This window comes from Ambystoma mexicanum, chromosome 4q (genome assembly GCF_040938575.1).
Source record: "Ambystoma mexicanum isolate Mex_15411 chromosome 4q, UKY_AmexF1_1, whole genome shotgun sequence".
In the NCBI taxonomy this organism is placed as follows: Eukaryota; Metazoa; Chordata; class Amphibia; order Caudata; family Ambystomatidae; genus Ambystoma; species Ambystoma mexicanum.
In genome coordinates this window covers 528,801,495-528,817,586 of record NC_090928.1, presented here as the reverse complement: position 1 = coordinate 528,817,586, position 16,092 = coordinate 528,801,495, and the positions used below count along the sequence as shown (strand labels likewise).

The following is a 16,092-nucleotide window of genomic DNA, read 5'->3' as shown; positions in this document are numbered from 1 at the left end:
ACATGCAATATATGAATGCATGTCTGGATGATGTGTAATGGGGCAATACCATACCTTAATGTATTCACTGTAAAAGAAAAAGTATGCATCATCTTACTATAAAATAAAGTGGAGAAAACACAAATAAGACTTTTTTCCACACAGGTTTAATCGGCTATTTCCTGATATTCTTCAATGCGTTCTGATATTGACTGGTAATTGTGTTTGATACTTTCTTAGACTATTTCTGCCTCTGGCTGATGTGTATTTTCTTTCCAAACTCCACCAGAGCCTATGATTACACAGCATCCTATCTGTGGAAAGCGGCAGTGCAGGGATGAGGAAGAAAACTATAGGCATCCAAAGGAGCCCGGCTAGCTCAGTCGGTAGAGCATGAGACTCTTAATCTCAGGGTCGTGGGTGCGAACCCCACGTTGGGCGAAAACAACTAAAATTTTAGTGCTTTTTGACCAAAAAAATAGAAATTGAAAGTCTCTTTACAATATTTGCAATATTTTGATTGTTAACATGCAATATATGAATGCATGTCTGGATGATGTGTAATGGGGCAATACCACACCTTAATGTATTCACTGTAAAAGAAAAAGTATGTATCATCTTACTATAAAATAAAGTGGAGAAAACACAAATAAGACTTTTTTCCACACAGGTTTAATCGGCTATTTCCTGATATTCTTCAATGCGTTCTGATATTGACTGGTAATTGTGTTTGATACTTTCTTAGACTATTTCTGCCTCTGGCTGATGTGTATTTTCTTTCCAAACTCCACCAGAGCCTATGATTACACAGCATCCTATCTGTGGAAAGCGGCAGTGCAGGGATAGGGAAGAAAACTATAGGCATTCAAAGGAGCCCGGCTAGCTCAGTTGGTAGAGCATGAGACTCTTAATCTCAGGGTCGTGGGTTCAAGCCCCACGTTGGGAGAAAACAACTAAAATTGTAGTGCTTTTTGACCAAAAAAATACATCCTATCTGTGGAAAACGGCAGTGCAGGGATAGGGAAGAAAACTATAGGCATCCAAAGGAGCCCGGCTAGCTCAGTCGGTAGAGCATGAGACTTTTAATCTCAGGGTCGTGGGTTCGACCCCCACGTTGGGCGAAAACAACTAAAATTGTAGTGCTTTTTGACCAAATAAATACATCCTATCTGTGGAAAGCGGCAGTGCAGGGATAGGGTACAAAACGTTGGGCGAAAACAACTAAAATTTTAGTGCTTTTTGACCAAAAAAATAGAAATTGAAAGTCTCTTTACAATATTTGCAATATTTTCATTGTTAACATTCAATATATGAATGCATGTCTGGATGATGTGTAATGGGGCAATACCACTCCTTAATGTATTCACTCTAAAAGAAAAAGTATGTATCATCTTACTATAAAATAAAGTGGAGAAAACACAAATAAGAATTTTTTCCACACAGGTTTAATCGGCTATTTCCTGATATTCTTCAATGCGTTCTGATATTGACTGGTAATTGTGTTTGATACTTTCTTAGACTATTTCTGCCTCTGGCTGATGTGTATTTTCTTTACAAACTCCACCAGAGCCTATGATTACACAGCATCCTATCTGTGGAAAGCGGCAGTGCAGGGATAGGGAAGAAAACTATAGGCATCCAAAGGAGCCCGGCTAGCTCAGTCGGTAGAGCATGAGACTCTTAATCTCAGGGTCGTGGGTTCGAGCCCCACGTTGGGCGAAAACAACTAAAATTTTAGTGCTTTTTGACCAAAAAAATAGAAATTGAAAGTCTCTTTGCAATATTTTCATTGTTAACATGCAATATATGAATGCATGTCTGGATGATGTGTAATGGGGCAATACCATACCTTAATGTATTCACTGTAAAAGAAAAAGTATGCATCATCCAAAGGAGCCCGGCTAGCTCAGTCGGTAGAGCATGAGACTCTTAATCTCAGGGTCGTGGGTTCGAGCCCCACGTTGGGCGAAAACAACTAAAATTGTAGTGCTTTTTGACCAAAAAAATACATCCTATCTGTGGAAAACGGCAGTGCAGGGATAGGGAAGAAAACTATAGGCATCCAAAGGAGCCCGGCTAGCTCAGTCGGTAGAGCATGAGACTCTTTATCTCAGGGTCGTGGGTTCGAGCCCCACGTTGGCGAAAACAACTAAAATTTTAATGCTTTTTGACCAAAAAAATAGAAATTGAAAGTCTCTTTACAATATTTGCAATATTTTCATTGTTAACATGCAATATATGAATGCATGTCTGGATGATGTGTAATGGGGCAATACCACACCTTAATGTATTCACTGTAAAAGAAAAAGTATGTATCATCTTACTATAAAATAAAGTGGAGAAAACACAAATAAGACTTTTTTCCACACAGGTTTAATCGGCTATTTCCTGATATTCTTCAATGCGTTCTGATATTGACTGGTAATTGTGTTTGATACTTTCTTAGACTATTTCTGCCTCTGGCTGATGTGTATTTTCTTTCCAAACTCCACCAGAGCCTATGATTACACAGCATCCTATCTGTGGAAAGCGGCAGTGCAGGGATAGGGAAGAAAACTATAGGCATCCAAAGGAGCCCGGCTAGCTCAGTCGGTAGAGCATGAGACTCTTAATCTCAGGGTCGTGGGTTCGAGCCCCATGTTGGGCGAACACAACTAAAATTTTAGTGCTTTTTGACCAAAAAAATAGAAATTGAAAGTCTCTTTGCAATATTTTCATTGTTAACATGCAATATATGAATGCATGTCTGGATGATGTGTAATGGGGCAATACCATACCTTAATGTATTCACTGTAAAAGAAAAAGTATGCATCATCTTACTATAAAATAAAGTGGAGAAAACACAAATAAGACTTTTTTCCACACAGGTTTAATCGGCTATTTCCTGATATTCTTCAATGCGTTCTGATATTGACTGGTAATTGTGTTTGATACTTTCTTAGACTATTTCTGCCTCTGGCTGATGTGTATTTTCTTTCCAAACTCCACCAGAGCCTATGATTACACAGCATCCTATCTGTGGAAAGCGGCAGTGCAGGGATAGGGAAGAAAACTATAGGCATCCAAAGGAGCCCGGCTAGCTCAGTCGGTAGAGCATGAGACTCTTAATCTCAGGGTCGTGGGTTCGAGCCCCACGTTGGCGAAAACAACTAAAATTTTAATGCTTTTTGACCAAAAAAATAGAAATTGAAAGTCTCTTTACAATATTTGCAATATTTTCATTGTTAACATGCAATATATGAATGCATGTCTGGATGATGTGTAATGGGGCAATACCACACCTTAATGTATTCACTGTAAAAGAAAAAGTATGTATCATCTTACTATAAAATAAAGTGGAGAAAACACAAATAAGACTTTTTTCCACACAGGTTTAATCGGCTATTTCCTGATATTCTTCAATGCGTTCTGATATTGACTGGTAATTGTGTTTGATACTTTCTTAGACTATTTCTGCCTCTGGCTGATGTGTATTTTCTTTCCAAACTCCACCAGAGTCTATGATTACAGAGCATCCTATCTGTGGAAAGCGGCAGTGCAGGGATAGGGAAGAAAACTATAGGCATCCAAAGGAGCCCGGCTAGCTCAGTCGGTAGAGCATGAGACTCTTAATCTCAGGGTCGTGGGTTTGAGCCCCATGTTGGGCGAAAACAACTAAAATTTTAGTGCTTTTTGACCAAAAAAATAGAAATTGAAAGTCTCTTTGCAATATTTTCATTGTTAACATGCAATATATGAATGCATGTCTGGATGATGTGTAATGGGGCAATACCACACCTTAATGTATTCACTGTAAAAGAAAAAGTATGTATCATCTTACTATAAAATAAAGTGGAGAAAACACAAATAAGACTTTTTTCCACACAGGTTTAATCGGCTATTTCCTGATATTCTTCAATGCGTTCTGATATTGACTGGTAATTGTGTTTGATACTTTCTTAGACTATTTCTGCCTCTGGCTGATGTGTATTTTCTTTCCAAACTCCACCAGAGCCTATGATTACACAGCATCCTATCTGTGGAAAGCGGCAGTGCAGGGATAGGGAAGAAAACTATAGGCATCCAAAGGAGCCCGGCTAGCTCAGTCGGTAGAGCATGAGACTCTTAATCTCAGGGTCGTGGGTTCGAGCCCCATGTTGGGCGAAAACAACTAAAATTTTAGTGCTTTTTGACCAAAAAAATAGAAATTGAAAGTCTCTTTGCAATATTTTCATTGTTAACATGCAATATATGAATGCATGTCTGGATGATGTGTAATGGGGCAATACCATACCTTAATGTATTCACTGTAAAAGAAAAAGTATGCATCATCTTACTATAAAATAAAGTGGAGAAAACACAAATAAGACTTTTTTCCACACAGGTTTAATCGGCTATTTCCTGATATTCTTCAATGCGTTCTGATATTGACTGGTAATTGTGTTTGATACTTTCTTAGACTATTTCTGCCTCTGGCTGATGTGTATTTTCTTTCCAAACTCCACCAGAGCCTATGATTACACAGCATCCTATCTGTGGAAAGCGGCAGTGCAGGGATAGGGAAGAAAACTATAGGCATCCAAAGGAGCCCGGCTAGCTCAGTCGGTAGAGCATGAGACTCTTAATCTCAGGGTCGTGGGTGCGAACCCCACGTTGGGCGAACACAACTAACATTTTAGTGCTTTTTGACCAAAAAAATAGAAATTGAAAGTCTCTTTACAATATTTGCAATATTTTGATTGTTAACATGCAATACATGAATGCATGTCTGGATGATGTGTAATGGGGCAATACCACACCTTAATGTATTCACTGTAAAAGAAAAAGTATGTATCATCTTACTATAAAATAAAGTGGAGAAAACACAAATAAGACTTTTTTCCACACAGGTTTAATCGGCTATTTCCTGATATTCTTCAATGCGTTCTGAAATTGACTGGTAATTGTGTTTGATACTTTCTTAGACTATTTCTGCCTCTGGCTGATGTGTATTTTCTTTCCAAACTCCACCAGAGCCTATGATTACACAGCATCCTATCTGTGGAAAACAGCAGTGCAGGGATAGGGAAGAAAACTATAAGCATCCAAAGGAGCCCGGCTAGCTCAGTCGGTAGAGCATGAGACTCTTAATCTCAGGGTCGTGGGTTCGAGCCCCACGTTGGGCGAAAACAACTAAAATTGTAGTGCTTTTTGACCAAAAAAATACATCCTATCTGTGGAAAACGGCAGTGCAGGGATAGGGAAGAAAACTATAGGCATCCAAAGGAGCCCGGCTAGCTCAGTCGGTAGAGCATGAGACTCTTAATCTCAGGGTCGTGGGTTCGAGCCCCACGTTGGCGAAAACAACTAAATATTTAATGCTTTTTGACCAAAAAAATAGAAATTGAAAGTCTCTTTCTTCCCTATGATTACAGAGCATCCTATCTGTGGAAAGCGGCAGTGCAGGGATAGGGAAGAAAACTATAGGCATCCAAAGGAGCCCGGCTAGCTCAGTCGGTAGAGCATGAGACTCTTAATCTCAGGGTCGTGGGTTCGAGCCCCATGTTGGGCGAAAACAACTAAAATTTTAGTGCTTTTTGACCAAAAAAATAGAAATTGAAAGTCTCTTTGCAATATTTTCATTGTTAACATGCAATATATGAATGCATGTCTGGATGATGTGTAATGGGGCAATACCATACCTTAATGTATTCACTGTAAAAGAAAAAGTATGCATCATCTTACTCTAAAATAAAGTGGAGAAAACACAAATAAGACTTTTTTCCACACAGGTTTAATCGGCTATTTCCTGATATTCTTCAATGCGTTCTGATATTGACTGGTAATTGTGTTTGATACTTTCTTAGACTATTTCTGCCTCTGGCTGATGTGTATTTTCTTTCCAAACTCCACCAGAGCCTATGATTACACAGCATCCTATCTGTGGAAAGCGGCAGTGCAGGGATAGGGAAGAAAACTATAGGCATCCAAAGGAGCCCGGCTAGCTCAGTCGGTAGAGCATGAGACTCTTAATCTCAGGGTCGTGGGTGCGAACCCCACGTTGGGCGAACGCAACTAACATTTTAGTGCTTTTTGACCAAAAAAATAGAAATTGAAAGTCTCTTTACAATATTTGCAATATTTTGATTGTTAACATGCAATACATGAATGCATGTCTGGATGATGTGTAATGGGGCAATACCACACCTTAATGTATTCACTGTAAAAGAAAAAGTATGTATCATCTTACTATAAAATAAAGTGGAGAAAACACAAATAAGACTTTTTTCCACACAGGTTTAATCGGCTATTTCCTGATATTCTTCAATGCGTTCTGAAATTGACTGGTAATTGTGTTTGATACTTTCTTAGACTATTTCTGCCTCTGGCTGATGTGTATTTTCTTTCCAAACTCCACCAGAGCCTATGATTACACAGCATCCTATCTGTGGAAAACAGCAGTGCAGGGATAGGGAAGAAAACTATAAGCATCCAAAGGAGCCCGGCTAGCTCAGTCGGTAGAGCATGAGACTCTTAATCTCAGGGTCGTGGGTTCGAGCCCCACGTTGGGCGAAAACAACTAAAATTGTAGTGCTTTTTGACCAAAAAAATACATCCTATCTGTGGAAAACGGCAGTGCAGGGATAGGGAAGAAAACTATAGGCATCCAAAGGAGCCCGGCTAGCTCAGTCGGTAGAGCATGAGACTCTTAATCTCAGGGTCGTGGGTTCGAGCCCCACGTTGGCGAAAACAACTAAATATTTAATGCTTTTTGACCAAAAAAATAGAAATTGAAAGTCTCTTTACAATATTTGCAATATTTTCATTGTTAACATGCAATATATGAATGCATGTCTGGATGATGTGTAATGGGGCAATACCACACCTTAATGTATTCACTGTAAAAGAAAAAGTATGTATCATCTTACTATAAAATAAAGTGGAGAAAACACAAATAAGACTTTTTTCCACACAGGTTTAATCGGCTATTTCCTGATATTCTTCAATGCGTTCTGATATTGACTGGTAATTGTGTTTGATACTTTCTTAGACTATTTCTGCCTCTGGCTGATGTGTATTTTCTTTCCAAACTCCACCAGAGCCTATGATTACAGAGCATCCTATCTGTGGAAAGCGGCAGTGCAGGGATAGGGAAGAAAACTATAGGCATCCAAAGGAGCCCGGCTAGCTCAGTCGGTAGAGCATGAGACTCTTAATCTCAGGGTCGTGGGTTCGAGCCCCATGTTGGGCGAAAACAACTAAAATTTTAGTGCTTTTTGACCAAAAAAATAGAAATTGAAAGTCTCTTTGCAATATTTTCATTGTTAACATGCAATATATGAATGCATGTCTGGATGATGTGTAATGGGGCAATACCACACCTTAATGTATTCACTGTAAAAGAAAAAGTATGTATCATCTTACTATAAAATAAAGTGGAGAAAACACAAATAAGACTTTTTTCCACACAGGTTTAATCGGCTATTTCCTGATATTCTTCAATGCGTTCTGATATTGACTGGTAATTGTGTTTGATACTTTCTTAGACTATTTCTGCCTCTGGCTGATGTGTATTTTCTTTCCAAACTCCACCAGAGCCTATGATTACACAGCATCCTATCTGTGGAAAGCGGCAGTGCAGGGATAGGGAAGAAAACTATAGGCATCCAAAGGAGCCTGGCTAGCTCAGTCGGTAGAGCATGAGACTCTTAATCTCAGGGTCGTGGGTTCGAGCCCCATGTTGGGCGAAAACAACTAAAATTTTAGTGCTTTTTGACCAAAAAAATAGAAATTGAAAGTCTCTTTGCAATATTTTCATTGTTAACATGCAATATATGAATGCATGTCTGGATGATGTGTAATGGGGCAATACCATACCTTAATGTATTCACTGTAAAAGAAAAAGTATGCATCATCTTACTATAAAATAAAGTGGAGAAAACACAAATAAGACTTTTTTCCACACAGGTTTAATCGGCTATTTCCTGATATTCTTCAATGCGTTCTGATATTGACTGGTAATTGTGTTTGATACTTTCTTAGACTATTTCTGCCTCTGGCTGATGTGTATTTTCTTTCCAAACTCCACCAGAGCCTATGATTACACAGCATCCTATCTGTGGAAAGCGGCAGTGCAGGGATAGGGAAGAAAACTATAGGCATCCAAAGGAGCCTGGCTAGCTCAGTCGGTAGAGCATGAGACTCTTAATCTCAGGGTCGTGGGTTCGAGCCCCATGTTGGGCGAAAACAACTAAAATTTTAGTGCTTTTTGACCAAAAAAATAGAAATTGAAAGTCTCTTTGCAATATTTTCATTGTTAACATGCAATATATGAATGCATGTCTGGATGATGTGTAATGGGGCAATACCATACCTTAATGTATTCACTGTAAAAGAAAAAGTATGCATCATCTTACTATAAAATAAAGTGGAGAAAACACAAATAAGACTTTTTTCCACACAGGTTTAATCGGCTATTTCCTGATATTCTTCAATGCGTTCTGATATTGACTGGTAATTGTGTTTGATACTTTCTTAGACTATTTCTGCCTCTGGCTGATGTGTATTTTCTTTCCAAACTCCACCAGAGCCTATGATTACACAGCATCCTATCTGTGGAAAGCGGCAGTGCAGGGATAGGGAAGAAAACTATAGGCATCCAAAGGAGCCCGGCTAGCTCAGTCGGTAGAGCATGAGACTCTTAATCTCAGGGTCGTGGGTGCGAACCCCACGTTGGGCGAACACAACTAAAATTTTAGTGCTTTTTGACCAAAAAAATAGAAATTGAAAGTCTCTTTACAATATTTGCAATATTTTGATTGTTAACATGCAATACATGAATGCATGTCTGGATGATGTGTAATGGGGCAATACCACACCTTAATGTATTCACTGTAAAATAAAAAGTATGTATCATCTTACTATAAAATAAAGTGGAGAAAACACAAATAAGACTTTTTTCCACACAGGTTTAATCGGCTATTTCCTGATATTCTTCAATGCGTTCTGAAATTGACTGGTAATTGTGTTTGATACTTTCTTAGACTATTTCTGCCTCTGGCTGATGTGTATTTTCTTTCCAAACTCCACCAGAGCCTATGATTACACAGCATCCTATCTGTGGAAAACAGCAGTGCAGGGATAGGGAAGAAAACTATAAGCATCCAAAGGAGCCCGGCTAGCTCAGTCGGTAGAGCATGAGACTCTTAATCTCAGGGTCGTGGGTTCGAGCCCCACGTTGGGCGAAAACAACTAAAATTGTAGTGCTTTTTGACCAAAAAAATACATCCTATCTGTGGAAAACGGCAGTGCAGGGATAGGGAAGAAAACTATAGGCATCCAAAGGAGCCCGGCTAGCTCAGTCGGTAGAGCATGAGACTCTTAATCTCACGGTTGTGGGTTCGAGCCCCACGTTGGCGAAAACAACTAAAATTTTAATGCTTTTTGACCAAAAAAATAGAAATTGAAAGTCTCTTTACAATATTTGCAATATTTTCATTGTTAACATGCAATATATGAATGCATGTCTGGATGATGTGTAATGGGGCAATACCACACCTTAATGTATTCACTGTAAAAGAAAAAGTATGTATCATCTTACTATAAAATAAAGTGGAGAAAACACAAATAAGACTTTTTTCCACACAGGTTTAATCGGCTATTTCCTGATATTCTTCAATGCGTTCTGATATTGACTGGTAATTGTGTTTGATACTTTCTTAGACTATTTCTGCCTCTGGCTGATGTGTATTTTCTTTCCAAACTCCACCAGAGCCTATGATTACAGAGCATCCTATCTGTGGAAAGCGGCAGTGCAGGGATAGGGAAGAAAACTATAGGCATCCAAAGGAGCCCGGCTAGCTCAGTCGGTAGAGCATGAGACTCTTAATCTCAGGGTCGTGGGTTCGAGCCCCATGTTGGGCGAAAACAACTAAAATTTTAGTGCTTTTTGACCAAAAAAATAGAAATTGAAAGTCTCTTTGCAATATTTTCATTGTTAACATGCAATATATGAAGGCATGTCTGGATGATGTGTAATGGGGCAATACCATACCTTAATGTATTCACTGTAAAAGAAAAAGTATGCATCATCTTACTATAAAATAAAGTGGAGAAAACACAAATAAGACTTTTTTCCACACAGGTTTAATCGGCTATTTCCTGATATTCTTCAATGCGTTCTGATATTGACTGGTAATTGTGTTTGATACTTTCTTAGACTATTTCTGCCTCTGGCTGATGTGTATTTTCTTTCCAAACTCCACCAGAGCCTATGATTACACAGCATCCTATCTGTGGAAAGCGGCAGTGCAGGGATAGGGAAGAAAACTATAGGCATCCAAAGGAGCCCGGCTAGCTCAGTCGGTAGAGCATGAGACTCTTAATCTCAGGGTCGTGGGTGCGAACCCCACGTTGGGCGAACACAACTAAAATTTTAGTGCTTTTTGACCAAAAAAATAGAAATTGAAAGTCTCTTTACAATATTTGCAATATTTTGATTGTTAACATGCAATACATGAATGCATTTCTGGATGATGTGTAATGGGGCAATACCACACCTTAATGTATTCACTGTAAAATAAAAAGTATGTATCATCTTACTATAAAATAAAGTGGAGAAAACACAAATAAGACTTTTTTCCACACAGGTTTAATCGGCTATTTCCTGATATTCTTCAATGCGTTCTGAAATTGACTGGTAATTGTGTTTGATACTTTCTTAGACTATTTCTGCCTCTGGCTGATGTGTATTTTCTTTCCAAACTCCACCAGAGCCTATGATTACACAGCATCCTATCTGTGGAAAACAGCAGTGCAGGGATAGGGAAGAAAACTATAGGCATCCAAAGGAGCCCGGCTAGCTCAGTCGGTAGAGCATGAGACTCTTAATCTCAGGGTCGTGGGTTCGAGCCCCACGTTGGGCGAAAACAACTAAAATTGTAGTGCTTTTTGACCAAAAAAATACATCCTATCTGTGGAAAACGGCAGTGCAGGGATAGGGAAGAAAACTATAGGCATCCAAAGGAGCCCGGCTAGCTCAGTCGGTAGAGCATGAGACTCTTAATCTCACGGTCGTGGGTTCGAGCCCCACGTTGGCGAAAACAACTAAAATTTTAATGCTTTTTGACCAAAAAAATAGAAATTGAAAGTCTCTTTACAATATTTGCAATATTTTCATTGTTAACATGCAATATATGAATGCATGTCTGGATGATGTGTAATGGGGCAATACCACACCTTAATGTATTCACTGTAAAAGAAAAAGTATGTATCATCTTACTATAAAATAAAGTGGAGAAAACACAAATAAGACTTTTTTCCACACAGGTTTAATCGGCTATTTCCTGATATTCTTCAATGCGTTCTGAAATTGACTGGTAATTGTGTTTGATACTTTCTTAGACTATTTCTGCCTCTGGCTGATGTGTATTTTCTTTCCAAACTCCACCAGAGCCTATGATTACACAGCATCCTATCTGTGGAAAACAGCAGTGCAGGGATAGGGAAGAAAACTATAAGCATCCAAAGGAGCCCGGCTAGCTCAGTCGGTAGAGCATGAGACTCTTAATCTCAGGGTCGTGGGTTCGAGCCCCACGTTGGGCGAAAACAACTAAAATTGTAGTGCTTTTTGACCAAAAAAATACATCCTATCTGTGGAAAACGGCAGTGCAGGGATAGGGAAGAAAACTATAGGCATCCAAAGGAGCCCGGCTAGCTCAGTCGGTAGAGCATGAGACTCTTAATCTCACGGTTGTGGGTTCGAGCCCCACGTTGGCGAAAACAACTAAAATTTTAATGCTTTTTGACCAAAAAAATAGAAATTGAAAGTCTCTTTACAATATTTGCAATATTTTCATTGTTAACATGCAATATATGAATGCATGTCTGGATGATGTGTAATGGGGCAATACCACACCTTAATGTATTCACTGTAAAAGAAAAAGTATGTATCATCTTACTATAAAATAAAGTGGAGAAAACACAAATAAGACTTTTTTCCACACAGGTTTAATCGGCTATTTCCTGATATTCTTCAATGCGTTCTGATATTGACTGGTAATTGTGTTTGATACTTTCTTAGACTATTTCTGCCTCTGGCTGATGTGTATTTTCTTTCCAAACTCCACCAGAGCCTATGATTACAGAGCATCCTATCTGTGGAAAGCGGCAGTGCAGGGATAGGGAAGAAAACTATAGGCATCCAAAGGAGCCCGGCTAGCTCAGTCGGTAGAGCATGAGACTCTTAATCTCAGGGTCGTGGGTTCGAGCCCCATGTTGGGCGAAAACAACTAAAATTTTAGTGCTTTTTGACCAAAAAAATAGAAATTGAAAGTCTCTTTGCAATATTTTCATTGTTAACATGCAATATATGAATGCATGTCTGGATGATGTGTAATGGGGCAATACCATACCTTAATGTATTCACTGTAAAAGAAAAAGTATGCATCATCTTACTATAAAATAAAGTGGAGAAAACACAAATAAGACTTTTTTCCACACAGGTTTAATCGGCTATTTCCTGATATTCTTCAATGCGTTCTGATATTGACTGGTAATTGTGTTTGATACTTTCTTAGACTATTTCTGCCTCTGGCTGATGTGTATTTTCTTTCCAAACTCCACCAGAGCCTATGATTACACAGCATCCTATCTGTGGAAAGCGGCAGTGCAGGGATAGGGAAGAAAACTATAGGCATCCAAAGGAGCCCGGCTAGCTCAGTCGGTAGAGCATGAGACTCTTAATCTCAGGGTCGTGGGTTCGAGCCCCACGTTGGCGAAAACAACTAAAATTTTAATGCTTTTTGACCAAAAAAACAGAAATTGAAAGTCTCTTTACAATATTTGCAATATTTTCATTGTTAACATGCAATATATGAATGCATGTCTGGATGATGTGTAATGGGGCAATACCACACCTTAATGTATTCACTGTAAAAGAAAAAGTATGTATCATCTTACTATAAAATAAAGTGGAGAAAACACAAATAAGACTTTTTTCCACACAGGTTTAATCGGCTATTTCCTGATATTCTTCAATGCGTTCTGATATTGACTGGTAATTGTGTTTGATACTTTCTTAGACTATTTCTGCCTCTGGCTGATGTGTATTTTCTTTCCAAACTCCACCAGAGCCTATGATTACAGAGCATCCTATCTGTGGAAAGCGGCAGTGCAGGGATAGGGAAGAAAACTATAGGCATCCAAAGGAGCCCGGCTAGCTCAGTCGGTAGAGCATGAGACTCTTAATCTCAGGGTCGTGGGTTCGAGCCCCACGTTGGGCGAAAACAACAAAAATTGTAGTGCTTTTTGACCAAAAAAATACATCCTATCTGTGGAAAACGGCAGTGCAGGGATAGGGAAGAAAACTATAGGCATCCAAAGGAGCCCGGCTAGCTCAGTCGGTAGAGCATGAGACTCTTAATCTCAGGGTCGTGGGTTCGAGCCCCACGTTGGCGAAAACAACTAAAATTTTAATGCTTTTTGACCAAAAAAATAGAAATTGAAAGTCTCTTTACAATATTTGCAATATTTTCATTGTTAACATGCAATATATGAATGCATGTCTGGATGATGTGTAATGGGGCAATACCACACCTTAATGTATTCACTGTAAAAGAAAAAGTATGTATCATCTTACTATAAAATAAAGTGGAGAAAACACAAATAAGACTTTTTTCCACACAGGTTTAATCGGCTATTTCCTGATATTCTTCAATGCGTTCTGATATTGACTGGTAATTGTGTTTGATACTTTCTTAGACTATTTCTGCCTCTGGCTGATGTGTATTTTCTTTCCAAACTCCACCAGAGCCTATGATTACAGAGCATCCTATCTGTGGAAAGCGGCAGTGCAGGGATAGGGAAGAAAACTATAGGCATCCAAAGGAGCCCGGCTAGCTCAGTCGGTAGAGCATGAGACTCTTAATCTCAGGGTGGTGGGTTCGAGCCCCATGTTGGGCGAATACAACTAAAATTTTAGTGCTTTTTGACCAAAAAAATAGAAATTGAAAGTCTCTTTGCAATATTTTCATTGTTAACATGCAATATATGAATGCATGTCTGGATGATGTGTAATGGGGCAATACCACACCTTAATTTATTCACTGTAAAAGAAAAAGTATGCATCATCTTACTATAAAATAAAGTGGAGAAAACACAAATAAGACTTTTTTCCACACAGGTTTAATCGGCTATTTCCTGATATTCTTCAATGCGTTCTGATATTGACTGGTAATTGTGTTTGATACTTTCTTAGACTATTTCTGCCTCTGGCTGATGTGTATTTTCTTTCCAAACTCCACCAGAGCCTATGATTACACAGCATCCTATCTGTGGAAAGCGGCAGTGCAGGGATAGGGAAGAAAACTATGGGCATCCAAAGGAGCCCGGCTAGCTCAGTCGGTAGAGCATGAGACTCTTAATCTCAGGGTCGTGGGTGCGAACCCCACGTTGGGCGAAAACAACTAAAATTTTAGTGCTTTTTGACCAAAAAAATAGAAATTGAAAGTCTCTTTACAATATTTGCAATATTTTGATTGTTAACATGCAATATATGAATGCATGTCTGGATGATGTGTAATGGGGCAATACCACACCTTAATGTATTCACTGTAAAAGAAAAAGTATGTATCACCTTACTATAAAATAAAGTGGAGAAAACACAAATAAGACTTTTTTCCACACAGGTTTAATCGGCTATTTCCTGATATTCTTCAATGCGTTCTGATATTGACTGGTAATTGTGTTTGATACTTTCTTAGACTATTTCTGCCTCTGGCTGATGTGTATTTTCTTTCCAAACTCCACCAGAGCCTATGATTACACAGCATCCTATCTGTGGAAAGCGGCAGTGCAGGGATAGGGAAGAAAACTATGGGCATCCAAAGGAGCCCGGCTAGCTCAGTCGGTAGAGCATGAGACTCTTAATCTCAGGGTCGTGGGTGCGAACCCCACGTTGGGCGAAAACAACTAAAATTTTAGTGCTTTTTGACCAAAAAAATAGAAATTGAAAGTCTCTTTACAATATTTGCAATATTTTGATTGTTAACATGCAATATATGAATGCATGTCTGGATGATGTGTAATGGGGCAATACCACACCTTAATGTATTCACTGTAAAAGAAAAAGTATGTATCATCTTACTATAAAATAAAGTGGAGAAAACACAAATAAGACTTTTTTCCACACAGGTTTAATCGGCTATTTCCTGATATTCTTCAATGCGTTCTGATATTGACTGGTAATTGTGTTTGATACTTTCTTAGACTATTTCTGCCTCTGGCTGATGTGTATTTTCTTTCCAAACTCCACCAGAGCCTATGATTACACAGCATCCTATCTGTGGAAAGCGGCAGTGCAGGGATAGGGAAGAAAACTATAGGCATCCAAAGGAGCCCGGCTAGCTCAGTCGGTAGAGCATGAGACTCTTAATCTCAGGGTCGTGGGTGCGAACCCCGCGTTGGGCGAAAACAACTAAAATTTTAGTGCTTTTTGACCAAAAAAATAGAAATTGAAAGTCTCTTTACAATATTTGCAATATTTTGATTGTTAACATGCAATATATGAATGCATGTCTGGATGATGTGTAATGGGGCAATACCACACCTTAATGTATTCACTGTAAAAGAAAAAGTATGTATCATCTTACTATAAAATAAAGTGGAGAAAACACAAATAAGACTTTTTTCCACACAGGTTTAATCGGCTATTTCCCTGATATTCTTCAATGCGTTCTGATATTGACTGGTAATTGTGTTTGATACTTTCTTAGACTATTTCTGCCTCTGGCTGATGTGTATTTTCTTTCCAAACTCCACCAGAGCCTATGATTACACAGCATCCTATCTGTGGAAAACGGCAGTGCAGGGATAGGGAAGAAAACTATAGGCATCCAAAGGAGCCCGGCTAGCTCAGTCGGTAGAGCATGAGACTCTTAATCTCAGGGTCGTGGGTTCGAGCCCCACGTTAGGCGAAAACAACTAAAATTGTAGTGCTTTTTGACCAAAAAAATACATCCTATCTGTGGAAAACGGCAGTGCAAGGATAGGGAAGAAAACTATAGGCATCCAAAGGAGCCCGGCTAGCTCAGTTGGTAGAGCATGAGACTCTTAATCTCAGGGTCGTGGGTTCGAGCCCCACGTTGGGCGAAAACA

The 16,092-nt window shown here is 39.1% G+C and overlaps 9 non-coding genes across 9 annotated transcripts; all 9 read left to right on the top strand.

Moving 5' to 3' along the window:
• The first annotated feature begins 1,625 nt into the window (after positions 1 to 1,625).
• On the top strand, positions 1,626 to 1,698 carry TRNAK-CUU (transfer RNA lysine (anticodon CUU)). The gene has a single exon. It is a non-coding gene; the product is annotated as a tRNA-Lys (tRNA).
• Positions 1,699 to 1,874: 176 nt separating this feature from the next.
• On the top strand, positions 1,875 to 1,947 carry TRNAK-CUU (transfer RNA lysine (anticodon CUU)). Its single transcript has one exon. It is a non-coding gene; the product is annotated as a tRNA-Lys (tRNA).
• Positions 1,948 to 5,050: 3,103 nt separating this feature from the next.
• TRNAK-CUU (transfer RNA lysine (anticodon CUU)) lies at positions 5,051 to 5,123 on the top strand. The gene has a single exon. It is a non-coding gene; the product is annotated as a tRNA-Lys (tRNA).
• A 1,314-nt stretch (positions 5,124 to 6,437) lies between these two features.
• On the top strand, positions 6,438 to 6,510 carry TRNAK-CUU (transfer RNA lysine (anticodon CUU)). The gene has a single exon. It is a non-coding gene; the product is annotated as a tRNA-Lys (tRNA).
• Positions 6,511 to 9,109: 2,599 nt separating this feature from the next.
• On the top strand, positions 9,110 to 9,182 carry TRNAK-CUU (transfer RNA lysine (anticodon CUU)). The gene has a single exon. It is a non-coding gene; the product is annotated as a tRNA-Lys (tRNA).
• A 1,607-nt stretch (positions 9,183 to 10,789) lies between these two features.
• On the top strand, positions 10,790 to 10,862 carry TRNAK-CUU (transfer RNA lysine (anticodon CUU)). Its single transcript has one exon. It is a non-coding gene; the product is annotated as a tRNA-Lys (tRNA).
• A 606-nt stretch (positions 10,863 to 11,468) lies between these two features.
• On the top strand, positions 11,469 to 11,541 carry TRNAK-CUU (transfer RNA lysine (anticodon CUU)). Its single transcript has one exon. It is a non-coding gene; the product is annotated as a tRNA-Lys (tRNA).
• Positions 11,542 to 13,147: 1,606 nt separating this feature from the next.
• TRNAK-CUU (transfer RNA lysine (anticodon CUU)) lies at positions 13,148 to 13,220 on the top strand. The gene has a single exon. It is a non-coding gene; the product is annotated as a tRNA-Lys (tRNA).
• Positions 13,221 to 16,013: 2,793 nt separating this feature from the next.
• Positions 16,014 to 16,086, top strand: TRNAK-CUU (transfer RNA lysine (anticodon CUU)). The gene has a single exon. It is a non-coding gene; the product is annotated as a tRNA-Lys (tRNA).
• Positions 16,087 to 16,092: the final 6 nt, after the last annotated feature.